The following is a 16,399-nucleotide window of genomic DNA, read 5'->3' as shown; positions in this document are numbered from 1 at the left end:
TGGACACATTCTGGGGCACAGCCTTTCACTCCTCTGCACATCCTTTGGGCATTTTGAAAGGTGCCTGCAATGCTTGCATTTTCCCCATTGTCAGGGAGTTCCCACAGACTCCCTGACCTCTGAAAGATGCTGGAGAGTGGCCTCGCTGTGACATTGGCCTGCTCACTCAGCTCCCTGCCATGCTGCCCCTCCTGTCCCATACACTGGGAAGGTTGGAGTTTGCTCAAGTGATCCCTTACTTGATCCCCATCCACCGCTGACTGTTCACCTCCAGAGTCCTTCCCTGAGTCACAGAGGCCTGGGAGACCTTGCTGGGGAAGACTGAGGCAAAGAGCACACCGAGAATCTCACATCTATCTACACCTGCTCTTACTAAATTCAGCAGTGGCCACACAGGATCTTTGTTTCTTCTTTAACTCTTCCTGAAGCAGTAAACACTCCTTATGGTGCCCTTCAATTCCCTTTCAAGTTTAGACTGAGTTTTGATCTGGACCCTTGCGGAGCTTGGAGGATGCTGTCCTTGAAGAGCAGCTGTCCTGAGCTCTGCCACCATGTCACAGCTCTGTCTGCTCAGGAACAGCTCCAGCTCCTCCTGCCTGTGCCCCTGGCTGAGGGCACTGCTGCACATTTGGGCTGAAGCACTGCAGCTGTGCAACCAGGCCAGCTCTGATTTGTCATAAGGAATCCTAGTGCCAAGTGTCCAAGACACTTTGAAAAAGCTTTCTGTCAGTGCAGAGAAAAGGCATGGAAAAAAGAGAGCTGCATGTCTTTCTAGCCCCAGGTCTAAGGACCCAGGATGAAATGCCTATTTCACTCAACTGAAGATATCCCCCTGGCTTGAAGAAATTAGATCTTTCCTTGTCACCTTCCTGGGCATCCTGCCTAATGATGGGACAAAAAAAGGGGATTCTCGTGCCCGAGTCCTCCTTTCCTGATAGGAGAAATGACACTGCGATAAGCAAGTGTCTCTCTCTGCAGCTGAGGGAGGGAACATCAGAGATAGGTTCAGCCTGTTTCACAGCAGGTTCCCCTGGAGCCCCAGGGACACCTGGAGGGAGCCCAGAGGGGTGGAGAAAGTGGTGCCTTGGGCTGGGCCTCTGCTGCTGAGCTGGGCTGGGCTCCTGGGATGGAGGGAGCTGCTGGCAAGTGGGCAGCACTGCAGAGAGACAGCTCTGCCCAGGAGCAGTTCCTCTACGAAGGGCAGCAGGGCTGAGGGCACTGCCTGCAGGCAGCGAGGGGAGATCTGCAAGGCTCAGAGAGCTTAAAGGCAGTGTGGAGTGGGAGGATGCTGAGAGCTCACTGGAGGAGAATTATTCACAGCCCTTGACACAGTAAGTCTCTGACAGTGGGGCAATGCACATCTTTGTCTTGGAGGGGTCTCCTAGACATGGCACATCATGCTGCAGATAGGAGTTGGCAGGGTGGTTCTCAGGGTTTCTTTACTGTGGAGAAGGACATGCTCTCTCCTGCCACACTGCCAGAGGACAGAACATGATGGCTGCCTTCTCCAAAGTATTGCTGCAAGGGTGTACATCCAAGGTTGGCCAGGGCTGTCCTTAAGAGCAGGGTCCCTGCACCCCAGGGGGCTGTGTGCTGGGGCAGGGACTCTGCCACCTGCCAGGGTCAGCACTCAGCCCACCCAAGGAGACCCCCACAGCTCTATGAGAAGAAGCTGCGGGTGGAAGGAGGGACCACTGGCAGGGCTGTGGTGTGTAGGATCCTTATGATGTTGAGAAGGTGCTACATGGGACATTGCAGCTCACAGATTGAGCTCGTGCCCAAGTCATTTCTGAGGGGACTTTTCATGAGTCCATTCAGGGCAGGGCTCTCCTGCTTCAGTCTGTGCTTTCCTCAATTTGTGCTTCCACTTTTCTCTGGCTCGGCTTGGTGGGAATGGAAACACAGTTTTGTGCGTTAGAGACAGGGCTGAGACAGCTAAACCATTACACTGAGGTTTACTGTGAACTTCAGCAAGTGCCTTCACCCTCACAAGCCCACAGATAACACCAGCGTCACCTTTCCAGGTTCATCAGGGTTTGCGTGACCTCTTCTTTAGCACCTGTGCACACAGAGCAGCTGCAGGGTGTGCTGTGCCCTGAGGGTGACTGCCCTGCACTGTCACTGTCCGGGAGGTGGTGCGCAGTGCTGGGTAAGCGAAAGGCTTTCCTGAGTGCCCCCTGTCTCTCTCCTTGCCTCCCTCAGCTGCTCTTGGTGTTGCTGTCAGGCTCTCTGGGAATGGGAGTTTCAGCTGCAGAGTCAGGCACTGATCTTGGGGGTCCTCCCATTTGGGTGTGTTTATGGCAATGAGGTGTCCCAGCTTTCCTCCAACCTGTGACGCTCTGGGCAATGCAGTCTGTGAGGCTCGAGAATGAGCTGACCCTCCCTTAACCAGATGCCATCATTAGCACAGCTGGCTACCTCCTTGGGGTGTCCTTCCAAGTTGTGAACTGCCTTCCAGGATGCAAACCTGCCCTATAGCACTTTATGTTATCTGAAGGCCCCATGGAGAAGTGCAGAGATGCTACAACAGAGAAAATGCTATTGAGTTTGTGAAAAGAGCCATGTGTGCCCTAGGCTAAATGTGGGATGTTGAGACCTTGAGAAAGGGTGAGACATTTAGTGGTCTGCACTGGATCCCTCAGCTCTCAGCAGTGTCTGGTGGCTTTTCAGGGTAAAGTGGGAGTGTGATCACCCTCCAACTCAGAAAGATGCAAGCACAAGGCAGCTGGGAACAAGATGAAGAAACAGACCGGCTCCCCTCCCTCTGCACTAAGCCACAGGCACTCCTCTTGCCTCGCAGGGCTCCCTCTGTTCTCCCTGAGAGCAGTAGAAATGCTGAGGCTTTCTGACATCCAAGAACACTCCCCATTGGAGATAGAGGGAAGCTGTAAAACTAACCTCTCCAACTGCCTTCTGCCATCCCCGTTCCTTAGCACTGGGAGTGCAGATGCTGACAGGCCCTTCTGGGGTGGGAGCAGTTTCATCTGACAAAGTCAAACACCAGCACTGGACCCTGCACCCACCGTTCTCATGAACTGTTTCCTGCAGAGCAGGGCTGACTCCTCGGCAGCCAGCGGGCAGAGGCCCTGCTCCTCATGGCACACTCAGCCAGCGCCAACCTGAGCTCCAGGCACGGAGCTGAAGGAAGGTCTCCTTGAAAAGGAAAAAGGTGAGCGTGTGTGCCAGGGAGAGGGTCCAGGGGAAATGGCTTTGATGTTGCTCAGAGAAGTTTATCCTACCTTGTTGCTGCCTTTTCCCCCTTGGACAGTGCCCCATGCCCAGAGGTAACAAATGTCCAACAGCAGCTCCATCACCGAGTTCCTCCTCCTGGCATTCAGAGACAGGTGGGAGCTGCAGCTCTTGCACTTCTGGCTCTTCCTGGCCATCTACCTGGCTGCCCTCCTGGGCAACGGCCTCATCATCACTGCCATAGCCTGCGACAACCATCTCCACACCCCCATGTACTTTTTCCTCCTCAACCTCTCCCTCATCGACCTGGGCTCCATCTCCACCACTCTCCCCAAAGCCGTGGCCAATTCCCTCTGGGACACCAGGGCCATCTCCTACACAGGATGTGCTGTTCAGCTCTTTCTGTTTGCTGTCCTGGTAGGAGCAGAGTATTGTCTTCTCACCATCATGGCCTATGACCGCTATGTTGCCATTTGCAAACCTCTGCACTATGGGACCCTCCTGGGCAGCAGAGCTTGTGTCCACATGGCAGCAGCTGCCTGGGGCAGTGGGTTTCTCAATTCTCTCCTGCACACTGCCAATACATTTTCCCTCCCCCTCTGCCATGGCACTGCTGTGGACCAGTTCTTCTGTGAAATCCCCCACATCCTCAAGCTCTCCTGCTCCCACTCCTACCTCAGGGAGACTGGGCTACTTGTGGTTAGTTTCTGTGTGGACTTTGCTTGTTTTGTTTTCATTGTGCTGTCCTATGTGCACATCTTCAGGGCTGTGCTGAGGATCCCCTCTGAGCAGGGACGGCACAAAGCCTTTTCCATGTGCCTCCCTCACCTGGCCGTGGTCTCCCTGTTTATCAGCACTGGCATGTTTGCCTACCTGAAGTCCCCCCTCCATCTGTTCCCCATCACTGGACTTTTTGGTGGCAGTGCTGTACTCGGTGGTGCCTCCAGCAGTGAACCCCCTCATCTACAGCATGAGGAACCAGGAGCTCAAAGATGCAGTGTGGAAAATGATGACTGGATTTTTTTCTGAAGCAATAAACTGTCCATTTTCTTATGCATACCACTTATAACGTATCTCATTACAGCTCAGCCTTTCTTCTGAAAGTTTGGTGGTTGTGGTATTTTTTTTTTTTTTTATTCAGTTTTACTTGTGATAATGTTGTGCACAAAGAATGTCAGTTTTCATACTAATAGTGTCTAATTCACTATCTACCTTTCTAGTGTTACCCAGAGCCTTGAAATGTGAACCATGTTCTCTGTGCATTTAAAAAATAAAGGACCCTGCAGCGACTTTTTTGTCTGAGACTTTCCTTTTTCTGAGACTTTCTCTGGAGCTGCATGGCACTGTCTGTGTGGTGACGTGGAGGGGGAAAGAGTCTCAGCACAGCAGCACAGCCAGGCAGCACCAGCGCTTGGTCTTTCCCAAGCTGCTCTCTTTTAAATTCCACACTCTCTTTCTGAGCCCCTCCCTTGGTGTAAGGAAGGATTGCTCTGGCAGCTTGGTCACAGGCCTTTTGTGTGGCAGTCCTGTGACTGCAGGCAGGGACAGGCAATGGGCACTTCTGTGACAGAGCTGACCTCCAGAACAGAGTTTCCATCATACAAGGGGATCTCCTGATGGCAGTGCCTGAAATCATAGGTCTTCTACTTTTTCTCTCAAGAACAAACCCAGGAAAGTGCCCTCAAGAGGAAAACACAGCCAAACTGTTTGAGTATTCAGTGTGGGAGCACATGGCAGTGTCCTTGCACAGCCAGGCCTCCTGGGGGAGATAGGAAGGACCAGCAGAGCAGGCTCTGGGCTGAGCCCGTGGTCGCTGGACACCCCAGGGAAGCTGCCCCAAGGCAACTGTCACAGAGCAGCCCATAACAATCACCCTTTCCAGCACTGGACTGTCACCCCACCTCATACAGGTTGTTTATCCCCCCACAGTGGCACACCAAATGACTAGGTCAGAAGTCCATGTTTGTGTTGTACAGAGGTGAGATCACGGAGGAGATATTCCTGGAAGACATGTCAAAGCATATTGAAGAGAGGGAGGTGATTAGAGAAAGCCAACATGGCTTCACAAAGGGCAACTTGTGCCTGACTACTCTAGTGGCCTTCTGCCATGGAGTTACTGCATTAATGGACAAGGGAAGAGCTACAGACATCACCTGTCTAGCCTTCTGTAAGTCCTCTGAAATGAACATAGCAGACATTTTAGAGGGATTGCCCATAGACTAAGGGACTGATCTCTGTGTGTTTATATCAAAAGAGAGGAAAAGTGGTGGTGATTAATTGGAATGTATTGGAAAGTGTGGGACCTGGGCATGAGGTATATGGTACAGAATGAGGGGTGGATACTGTCCTGGGTTCGTCTGGGATACAGGTAATTTTATTTGTTTTTCTCCTGGTATCTGGTATCGTGCTGTGTTTTGGATTTAGCATGGGAATAATGTTAAGAACACACTGATGTTTTAGTTGTTGCTAAGTAGTGCTTACACTAGTCAAGGGCTTTTTAACTTCTCATGCTCTGCCAGCAAGAAGCTGGGAGGGGACACAGCCAGGACAGCTGACCCAAACTGGTCAAGGGGATATTCCATAACATATGACATCATGCTCAGTATATAAACTGGGGGGAGCTGGCCAGGGAGGGAACCGTTGCTCGGGAACTGGACAAGCATCAGTCAGTGGGTGGTGAACAATTGCATTATGCATCACCTTTTTTTTATATTCTTATATCATTATTATTATTATTGTTATGATGATGATGATGATGATGATGATGATGATGACGATTTTCTCTTCCTTTTCTGTCTTATTAAACTGTCTTTATCTCAAGCCATGAATTTTACTTTTTTTTTTTTTCCCCTCTATTCTCTCCCCCATCCCACTGGAGAGGGTGGGGAGTGAGCCAACACCTGTGTGGTGTTTAGCTGCCTGCTGGGTTAAACCACGACAGTGTCTTTGGGCAGGATTTCCATTTCTTGCAAAGGACGGTGTTTTCCAGAACTGGGAATGGACGTAGGACACAAATGTCTTCAGCTACAAGGACACAGACACCTGGTGCCAGCAGAGATGCCCTGGGAACATCTGCCCAGCCTCCACCTGCAGCCTGCAAGGTGCTCTGGTCTCCCTCAGGTCCTCTGGGATAGATGCCAATCCCAGGTCAGCACCTCAGCTACACTGAGACCCCTGAAAGTGGCACTGCCTTTTTATGGTCTGACAACTGATGTCTGCCTGGAAAGGTGCACAATGCTTTTTTTTTTTTATAATTTAAAAAAAAAATATACAAGCACATTTGCATCAGCTGAATCACTGGAGTACTTTCAAGAAATGGCAATGTTTTCCCACCATGACAGGATAGGAATTTCCTGGAAGTGTACTAATGGCAGGAGAAGAAATATTGATCTTCGCCTGGACTTGTCTTACCACTACTCTGTCTAGTATCTCATCTCCCTCATCATTCAGGTGTTTCCACCTCTCCTGAGTTAAGTGGCCATGCCTAAGGACATCTTCTCAGCAGACTCTCTGGATGTATGCCCTTCCCATTGTTGTCAGGTTTCCTCCTCCGCTTGCTCTTGGGTCATTCAGATGCCTCTCAACTTTCTGGTTTCTGCTTTGAGCTTTAGGGAGTTAGAGACTTGCCCCGTTTTTCAGGAGTCTAATTAACTCTTTAGTCAACACCTTAATCGTGTGTTTATATCTATCCTTTCTTATCTGTCTAAAAGTGTTCTTGTACAGAAATCCCTTGTGAAAGGCGGACCACGTTAGCTGCTGCTTGGACTCAGCAGACAGCTGAGGAGAGAGTTTTCAAGTTGATTAAATTGCATCACGTTTAACTTTTGTTTGTTGGCAATGAAGAGAAACCTTTCAGCGGCTGTGTGCAGCCCAGTTCTCTAAGGAAAGCAGGTGGGAGCTGGTGCAAAGGAGCTGTAACATCCATCTGCAGTGCTCAGTGGAGAAGTCTGGTATGAGGAAAGGGATGCAAGTCCCAGGTGGCCGATGAGGGAACTGGTGGGCTTGGGGAGGTGAGGAGCAAGGTCGTCCAGACAGACCTCAAGGGACTACTTTTTCTTCCCTTCCAGACCTCCTGACGAGTCATCTTAGATCAATATCCACTGGAGCATGCTGCTTCTTCAGTAGACTGAAAAATCAGACAAAATACCCTTAAGAAGCAAAACTGATTTTTTTACTGAACTCTTCCTCTTTGCCTACCCCACTGAAACAGCTCCAATTAGCTGTGCAAGACATGAAGTCTTGAAAAAAAGTGCAGGAACAGCAAGGCACAGTAGGGCTTTCTGCATTGTAATGAGCCCCAGGGTGCATTTGGTGCTGAGTGCTTGAGCGTGAAATACTGAGGGGAGATTTGCACAAACCTTTCCAGAAGTCAAAGTCAGAAGCAAAACCCAAATTACCTTGAAGCATTAAGGGGTCCCTCTGAGGGCCATTACTGACAAGGCCTCCCCATGGACTCCTTAGAGCAGAAAATTGGAGGCAGTGCTGGCAGGCAGGCAAAGGCAGAGTGCAAGCAGCTCTGATGCTTTGTCAAGCCTTGATGTGTTTCTCAAGCCAAAACCCAAGCCCTGACCCTTGATCGTGTCCCTCACGTGTGGCTCAGGGCTCTTCCTGGGGCACTGGGATGTGGGCTGTGCGATGTCAAGTAAAGGACAACGGTATCACGCTGCCTGGCCTCTCTGCCAGGGTGCAAGGAGGCAAGGGGGCTCTGGTGGCATGAGGACAATGTGTCTTCTCACAGGCCTTGGTGTCAGAGGCATCAGCCACAGCCCAGGGGACCAAGGCCTCCGTTCTGTCAGGGACTTCTCAGCACCCTTGGCCATCTCTACTGCAGGCTGTCCTAGGCTGTCCCACGCCTATGCCTGTTTCTCTTCAGGCTGTAGACACCCAACCTGCTTCCACCACACACCATCTTCCTCCCCATACTGATGTCTCTCTGTCCTCACTGGTGACTCTTCCTTGAAACAGACTCATTTCCTGATCCAGACTCCCTCTGGGTGACCTCTTGCACCACAGCACTGCCCTTGGAGTGACATTGCTTTCTTCCTCATGTCCAGTCTGGACCTCCCAAACTGCAGGTTTTGCTGGTTTTCTTTCTTCATGGTCTTTCCCAGGTGCCACCACCTCTGAAAACAACTTTCAAGCTGTCATGGACTACATGATCCCACACTTCCCAGATCTTCCGATTCACTAGGCCTAAGAAGCCCAGGTCTCTCAGTCTCTCTACACATGGCCCCTAACCCCATCTTGGCAGACCTCTGGATCATCTCCAGTTTCTTGCCATTCCTCCACAATGGGGAGCCCCACACTGGGACACACTATTCCGGATGTGGCCACACCAGTGCTGAGTCAAGACGGACGACAACTCCCCTTGTCTTGGCAGCCATGGTCCTGCCAGTGCAGCCCAATATGCACATGGCTATATTCACATTTAGCACCATCACTGGCTGCTATGGCACCCCTTGTAATGCCCAGGCCCTTTTCTTTGAGGTTGCTCCTCATCCAGCCCAGTCTGAGCCTGCCTTGATGACAACATACTAATTAATTGAAATTGCTGGCTGAGATAGGTATTACCGCGGTGACCATCCCAGAAACACCACATGAGGGCACAAAGCAAGACAAACCATATCTGATGAGGGAAGGGTAACCAGAGGTGGACTGTTTGTATGGGAGGGCATGAGCATGATCAAAGGGAAGAACTTGGGAGGGGCAAAAGAGGGAAAAAGAAAATACAAGGTGAAGCCAAAGACATGGCCAGGGCTGTTCAGGGGTACCTGCCAAGCAGCCCTTCACCTGCAACAGACTGATTGGAGTGGGGCAAGAAAGCTGCACTTGCTCTGACCATATTTATGCCTGACTGACTTCCATGATCATGAGGAACCTGAGTGCTTTCCCTCAAATCCTCAAGAGAAAAGCCATGGTGGCTGGAAACACGGAATCTTTCAGGCTGCAAGTGACCTCCGGAGGCTTCCAGTCCACCTCCTGCTGACAGCAGGGTCACCCGTGGGGTCACACCGTGTTGCACAGGACTTTATTCATGCTGGGCTTCAAACCCACTGAAGATGGAGATGGCACCTCCTCTCTGGGAAACCTCCTTGCTCATTGGCCCTCATCATCCCATCATGCACAACAGTGAAGAGCCTGACTCTTCTGGATCACCTCCTGGTAGGTGTGGGAAGGCTGTTCCAATGGTGTCCCCAAAGCCTTCTTTTTTTGCAGAGTCAACAAATCCAGCTTTCTCAACCTACCATAGTGAGAAAGACGATTTTGTGCATTTGAACTGGGTGTCCTGATCTGGACTGAAGAAGTGGATGATGCGGTGGGGTGGGAAGTTGGCTGGAGACTCAGGACCAAATGCCATCACTGGTACCAAGTCCTCCGAGGAGCCGGATACTAGCAGCATCCCTCAGTGATGAGCAAAATTTCATAAAAAATCATTAAAAGTCTAGCAATGCTGGAAAGGAAGACTTTTTTCAGCTATTACAGAGAGGTTTTTTTCTGCATAGGTTTCAAATTTTTGTAAAATTTACATTCTGGGCTTGATTCAGTTGTCCACACAGAGGTCGCCACTGCATCCAAGATAGCCAGGGGCAACTGAGGCACCCATGAAAAGGTAATCCAGCAACCCTTCTGGTGCATGAGCTGGTTTGCAGGCAGGCTACCTCTGGGATGGTGCAGGGCATCACCTTCCTCCAGTGCTGCTGGGTAGGCTGTGAAGAGGCCTCTCGAGCACAGCAGCACAATGTGTCCTGTGGCGTCCTGGCTCTGAGGTCACTTCTGACTGATCAGCTGCAGGGAGAGAGCTACTCTGAGGCCACGAAGGTCATCAGAAAGCTGCCCCCAACAAGATGACACATTTGGGGAGGTCAGGAGGAGCCTGGGCAAGAGAGATAGGAGATTTGGGAGAAGAAAGAGAGGCTTGTCCAACAAACACTAAAGAAGAAGTAAAAGGGGTTATGGTGATGTTGCTGTGAAAACACAGACTGTGAAGACATTCATGCTTAGCCCTTACACTATCTCTAACCAGTAACCTTAAGCCCTAACCCTACCCCTAAATGCCACTCCCCACCCTGGCAGTAATCCACTCTTACTGACCTAATTGAGCTTAGCCTATCCCTCACCTCAAACCTTCCATCTAAGACAAATCCCAGACCCTTAACTCCTTACCCTTACTCTTACCCTATTGCTTACGCCAGCCCCTAGCCTTTATCCTTAGCATTAAAGTGCTAGGATTAATCTTTGCCCTCACCCCAGCCCTAAACAACACCCTCAGCCATGAAGCTAGCCCACAGCCTTAATACTAACCAGGCACCCTCAGAAGGACACCAAACCCTCCCCCTAAGACTCTGCCTAATCCCCAGCACTGAAAGGCGAGCTCTGAGCCCTAAGCCCTACCCTGAACACCTAACCCCCAAAGCCCTCATTCCTGTGCTCTAACCCCCTCACCTTCAACCCCCTCCTAACCCGAACTTAAGCTGTTTGGCCCCTTGAAGGCAGGCCAGGGATCATGAGGTCCTGGAGCAGTCTCAAGGTGTTGGAGAAGGAATGTGAGGTGACCTGGATCTGGTCAGCTCACAGGCCACAGGGAGGAGATGGGTGGGAATGCTATGGTGTGGTCAGCTGTGCCTCAGGATCTCATGGGCCAGCAGGAGGCACAAGGCTGTGAAGGGGGCTGTGAGGTCAATTCTGCCTTTGGAGGTGACAGGCCAGCAGCAGGAACATGTCTGAGAAAAGGGACTGTGAGGTCACTTCTTTTGGAAGTAGCTGATAGGTCAGCCCTTGACTGGTGGCTGGGTTACGTGCTTCTGAACTCACATCTGCCAGCAACCCTGATGGGCCAGCAGAAGGCCCCTGGTTGGCATGCTGATTGTGGAAATCCCTTTCCCTAAGGACCTGGTAGGCCCATGCAGGAAGAGGCCTTGGATATGGGTTGTCACACCCCTTCCACCTGAGGACCTGATGGGACAGCAGCAGCTACATGGCTTGGTTGTGTCTACCAGAGAAGCTGAAAGGCCAGCAGCAGGCTCGTGGCTTGGAAGATGACGGTGAGGTTCCTTTCGTCTGGTCAGTTGATAGGCCACAAGAGGGCTGATGGGTTGGGATGGCATTATGACATCAATTGGGTCTGACAAGCTCATAGACCATGAGGAGGCGCATGGCCACGAAGGTGAGCATGCGGTCACTTTAGTCTCCAGTCTCTTTGGGTGATTGCCCATCAGCAGACACATGGCTCGGATGTTGACTATGACATCACTTCTGCCTGAGAACCTGATAGGTGCCAGCAGCAGGCACCTGACTTGGGTGTTCTGTTGTACCTGGAGGTTCTGGTTTGCTATGTCCCCTGAAGAAAGGCACGCAGACCCTGTGAAGTAGCATCTCAAATGCCATTTCCTAGAGCAAACACTACCCAGAAAGAGTGAGGAAGGCCAACTGCATACAGGGCTGCAGTAGGAGGACTGTGGCCACCCAGACAAGGGGGCTATCATCCCCCTCGGCTCAGCACTGGTGCGGCCACACCTGGACTAGGCAGAACTTGATTTTGAGGCTCTGGACTTGGTTTGCTCCTTGCCTCTTCTTAGGGTAACCAGGAGGTGTACAGTTGTCCTACACTTGGCATTGCTCAGCTTCACATCCCACCGGGGCCGGGAAGAGTCCTGACCCACACATGAGGGACAGGATCTGCCCTCCCATTGCCTGGGGGTGAGGGTTTGGCCTTGCTGCTTCATAAAAAAGAAAAGAAAATAAGTTTTCTCAGCCTCTGAGCTGCCGGCACATTTCCTTTGCCTACCTGCAATCATGGCCTCCTTAGAGGAGAATTTCCTCTGCACTGTCATATCCGAGAAAGTCCTGGGTATGTACCTCACTGACCAGTCACCATCTCCATGGTCACCACACACCAGTGGATGAGTCCAAATTCCAGCCCTTGCTCTCTCACAGCTTCTAATGGGACCACGAGTTTATCTCTTCCAATTCCAAGGAGAAATAGGCCCTTTTGGGGTGAAATTCCTTGGGTCTGTTGCTGACATCAGTAGAGTCCCCACCTCAGTCAGTGCACTGGGGTGATCCCATTTTATTTCAGAAATGATATGAAAGTGTCAGCTCTGCCTGAGAGAAAGACACACTTTTCTATCAGCTCCAGCTTAGACAGAGCAGGTTCATTCCTCAAGAGAAGCAAGATCGATTCAGACATTTATTTAGGAGAAAAATAACAACTAAGAACAATATGGATAATGATAAAAAATGATAAAACAGCAAACAAAGGACAGGCCTGCAATGGGGCACAGTGGGACTCATTCCTGACGAGTGATGGAAAATTGACCACTATTGAGAACCATCCCGAAAATACCTTTCCTGATGGACTCCTTCAGCTCCTCGTTCCTCATGCTGTAGATGAGGGGGTTCACTGCTGGAGGTACCAGAGAATACAAAACAGCCACCACCAGATCCAGGGATGGGGAGGAGATGGAGGGGGGCTTCAGGTAGGCAACCGTGCCAGTGCTGAGAAAGAGGGAGACCACAGCCAGGTGAGGGAGGCACATGGAAAAGGCTTTGTGCCGTCCCTGCTCAGAGGGGATCCTCAGCACAGCCCTGAAGATCTCCGCGTAGTACAGCACAATGAAAACAAAACACCACCAAAATACAAAGGCAGTAAACATGACAAGCTCAAATTCCCTGAGGTAAGAGTGTGAGCAGGAGAGCTTGAGGATCTGGGGGACTTCGAAGAAGAACTGGTTCAAGGCATTGCCTTGGCAGAGGGGTAGTGAAAATGTATTGGGAGTGTGCAGCACAGCAGTGAGAAACCCAGTGCCCCAGGCAGCTGCTGCCATGTGGACACAAGCTCTGCTGCCCAGGAGGGTCCCATAGTGCAGGGGGTTGCACGTAACGGTCATAGGACATGATGGCGAGAAGAAAAAATTCTGCTGCCATCAAAAAGACAAACAGAAAGACCTGTGCAGCACATCCCTGGTAGGAGATGGCCCTGGTGCCCCACAGGGAATTGGCCATGGCTTTGGGGACAGTGGTGGAGATGGAGCCTAGGTCAATAACAGAGAGGTTGAAGAGGAAGAAGTACATGGGGGTGCGGAGGCGGTGGTCATAGGCTACAGCAGCGATGATGAGGCCATTGCCCAGGAGGGCAGCCAGGTAGATGCCCAGGAAGAGCCAGAAGTGCAAGAGCTGCAGCTCCCGTGTGTCTGCAAATGCCAGGAGGAGGAACTGGGTCATGGAGCTGTTATTGGACATTTGCTGCCTCTGGACATGAGGACCTGTCCAAGGAGGAAAAGACACTGACAGTTTAGAGGAGACTTCTCTGAGGAAAAATCATGCCATTACTCACAGAAAACTCCCTCCCTGTGCTGAATGAGGAATGTGTCAGCTCAGTCTCCACTACTACCAACTGAATGGCATGGTCCATCACAGCTCAAAATGCAGCTTGGGCACCTAGTTTCCATTAAGATACCCCTGGGGCAGGACCCCAGGGTCCGTGTCAGAACAAAAACTGACCCACATCCCCACCCCAACCCCAGAGATCAAGAGTACCACGGACAGGTGGAGAAACAGGCAAGAACACTGCAATGCTCCAGAAAGAATGAAGCGAGGACAGAAAGGCTTACGGGCACGCTGTGAAGCCTCCTTACCCAGCTATGCCCGCTGCTGCTCAGCTGATGACACTGTAGGGCAAGTGCTTTTAGCATTTTTTTTTGTGTACCACATTCCAAGAAGCCTTCAGCTGGAGGTCCAGCTGCTGAGGTGGTGACTCATGACCTGGACCCATGGCTTTGGGGGCAGAGGCTCTGCTGGGTAGGAGAGGAATCTGGGGGTTGCATTGGGAACTGTGTCTGCACTGCAGGGGCTGGCAGGGAGATGCCTGAATCCCCACTCCCACAGCATTGCTGGCAGCAGCTCCCTCTCACTCCCTGCCCATGTCTTTGAGGCCTAGAGCTGTGCCTTCTGGCAGCAGTTTCTCTGTCCCCCCGTCTCCTCCCTGTCAGTACTCACAGACCCGATCCGACCTGCTGTGTGCTAAGCTCTTCCCTGCAGGCACCTCCTGGCAGCGGGGCACTGCCCAGGGGCATCTCTGTGTGTGCAGGGGCTAAGGAGCAGCTCAGACAAATCCTAGCGAGAACTGGGGTATCATTGCCTTCTCCAGAGCAGAGAAATAAATTCCCATCTCCCACTGCCCACCCAGCAAAGAGTAGAAAAACTGAGAGCACAGAATCCTTCCTTATCAGGTAAATGCTGCTCCAATATTCTTCAGAAGGATCCTCTGCAAATGTCCTCAGAGTGATCTGGAGCTGTGAGCCGTCCTCACGCACGCAGATCCCTCTCAACAGCAGAAGCACCCTGCCCTGCCCTGCCCTGCCAGGGCTCACTCCTTCTACACACAGCTTCTCCCCAAAGCTCTGTAGGGAGCTCCCCGGGCAGGCTGAGTGCTGACCCTGGCAGGCGGCAGAGTCCCTGCCCCAGCACACAGCCCCCTGCAGTGCAGGGACCCTGCTCGGAAGGACAGCCCTGGGCACCCCTGGCTGCACACCCACCTTCACACCCCTGCAGCCATCCCTGGGAGAAGGCAGCCATCACAGCCAGTCCTCTGAGGGTGCAGTGGGGAATCCTTGCTCTGAAGCATGTCCTTCTCCTCTACACTAGAGAAACTCTGAGGGTCCTCCTGACACATTCCATAAGCTGTGGCATGTGCCAGCTTTAGGAGATCGTTCCAGGAACCGCAGCTGCGCTGCCTTACACCCAGAGACTTACTGTATTCAGGGCTGTGAAGATTTCTCCCGTAGTGAACACTCAGCTCTCCTTCCCCTCCAGATTGCGGTCTCTCTCTTCCCCACTCCTCTCCCCTTGGTGCCTGCAGGCAGTGCCCTCAGCCCTGCTGCCCTTTGCAGAGGAGCTGCTCCTGGGCAGAGCTGTCTCTCTGCAGCGCTTCCCCCTTGCCATGAGCTCCCTCCATCCCAGGAGCCCAGCCCAGCTCAGCAGCAGAGGCCCAGCCCAAGGCACCACTTTCTCTGCCCCCTCCAGACTCCTTTGAGATGTCCCTGGGGCTCCAAGGGCCGACAGCTCCTGCAAGGCAGCTTGGTCCTTCCAGGGGAATGTGTTTTGAAGTCAACTCAAGTAATCATGGACAATCCCTCATTAAACCGTGGAGAGAGACTGATTCCAGCAGCATGGTTTGTCCTAGCAGAGCGTGGTTGACTGCAAGAGGTGTAAATGTTCCCCTCTGGACACCCCCATTCCTGTACCACAGCAAAAAGTCACACAGACAGGGAAAGGGAGGGGTTGGCTTCCCCTGTGCCAGGCAGGGATTCAGCCGAGGCAACACAGGCATCTCATCCCAAGCTGGAAACCCTGGGCCTGAAGTGGCATCCAGCTCCCCCCATGCACACCACACGCCAAAGGGAATCCCCCATGCACACCACACGCCAAAGGGAATCCTCCCCTCACCATCCAAAGGTGAAGGAGCTCAGGAAATCGGATAGGCCTTACAGAAGAGCCTCCTTGAAGGACATTTGGATACCCATGAAAAGAACCATTCATCGTGTGAGGCTGCTTGTCTGAATTGACAGAGCTCCACGGCAAAAAAAGCATCACCCAGGAGCTAGAAGCAGGGGAAGCTACAAAGAAGGAGTTTAGAAACCTTGTCCATGGATGTAGGGATGATGCCAAAGCTCCCCCGGACCTGCAGGGGAGGGTAAGGGCAGCGAGATGAGCTGATCCAGCTTCCTTTATAGTAAAAGAATACACAGGGCTAACGTGGGCCTGCTGCTGAACTTTGTAAGAATAGGAGCAGACAGGACTGAGGTACTTAATGGCTTCTCTTGCCACCAGCAAGGTCTCCCAGGCCTTTGTTCCTGAAGGCAGGAGTCTGGAGAACAACCCGCGTGGATGGGGCTCAAGGCAGGGGTTACTTGAGCAAACTCAGACACCATCACAGAAACGGAGATAGGTCGTTTGACCGGGGGGCTCCCTGCACACAAGTATCGCTATGCCATGGCACCTGAGAGCCCCACAACCACCCACCTTTTGGTCCCGAGGAGTGTGATTCCTCTTGAGATGACCTCACCTATCTCCTCACTCAAGTGTTGTTTCAGGCACCCACTCTTCTGACATATTCAGACCTCATCAGGAGAGGCTCCAGATCAATATGAATTGGAGATTGCTGATATCGCCTGCTTTGTAAGCAGGGGAAAAAAAAAAAAGAAAAAAAATG

The 16,399-nt window shown here is 51.9% G+C and overlaps 1 pseudogene across 1 annotated transcript; it reads left to right on the top strand.

The window, feature by feature from the left end:
* Window positions 1-3,636: 3,636 nt before the first annotated feature.
* LOC309603690 (olfactory receptor 14J1-like) lies at window positions 3,637-4,258 on the top strand (annotated as a pseudogene). Its single transcript has one exon. The product of its transcript is annotated as an olfactory receptor 14J1-like (transcript).
* The last annotated feature ends 12,141 nt before the right edge of the window (window positions 4,259-16,399 follow it).

Source organism: Platalea leucorodia (genome assembly GCF_965183815.1).
Source record: "Platalea leucorodia genome assembly, contig: HAP1_HAP1_SCAFFOLD_167, whole genome shotgun sequence".
Classification (NCBI taxonomy): Eukaryota; Metazoa; Chordata; class Aves; order Pelecaniformes; family Threskiornithidae; genus Platalea; species Platalea leucorodia.
The sequence above is the reverse complement of the archived record's forward strand: the minus strand, read 5'-3'. Positions and strand labels throughout refer to the sequence as shown.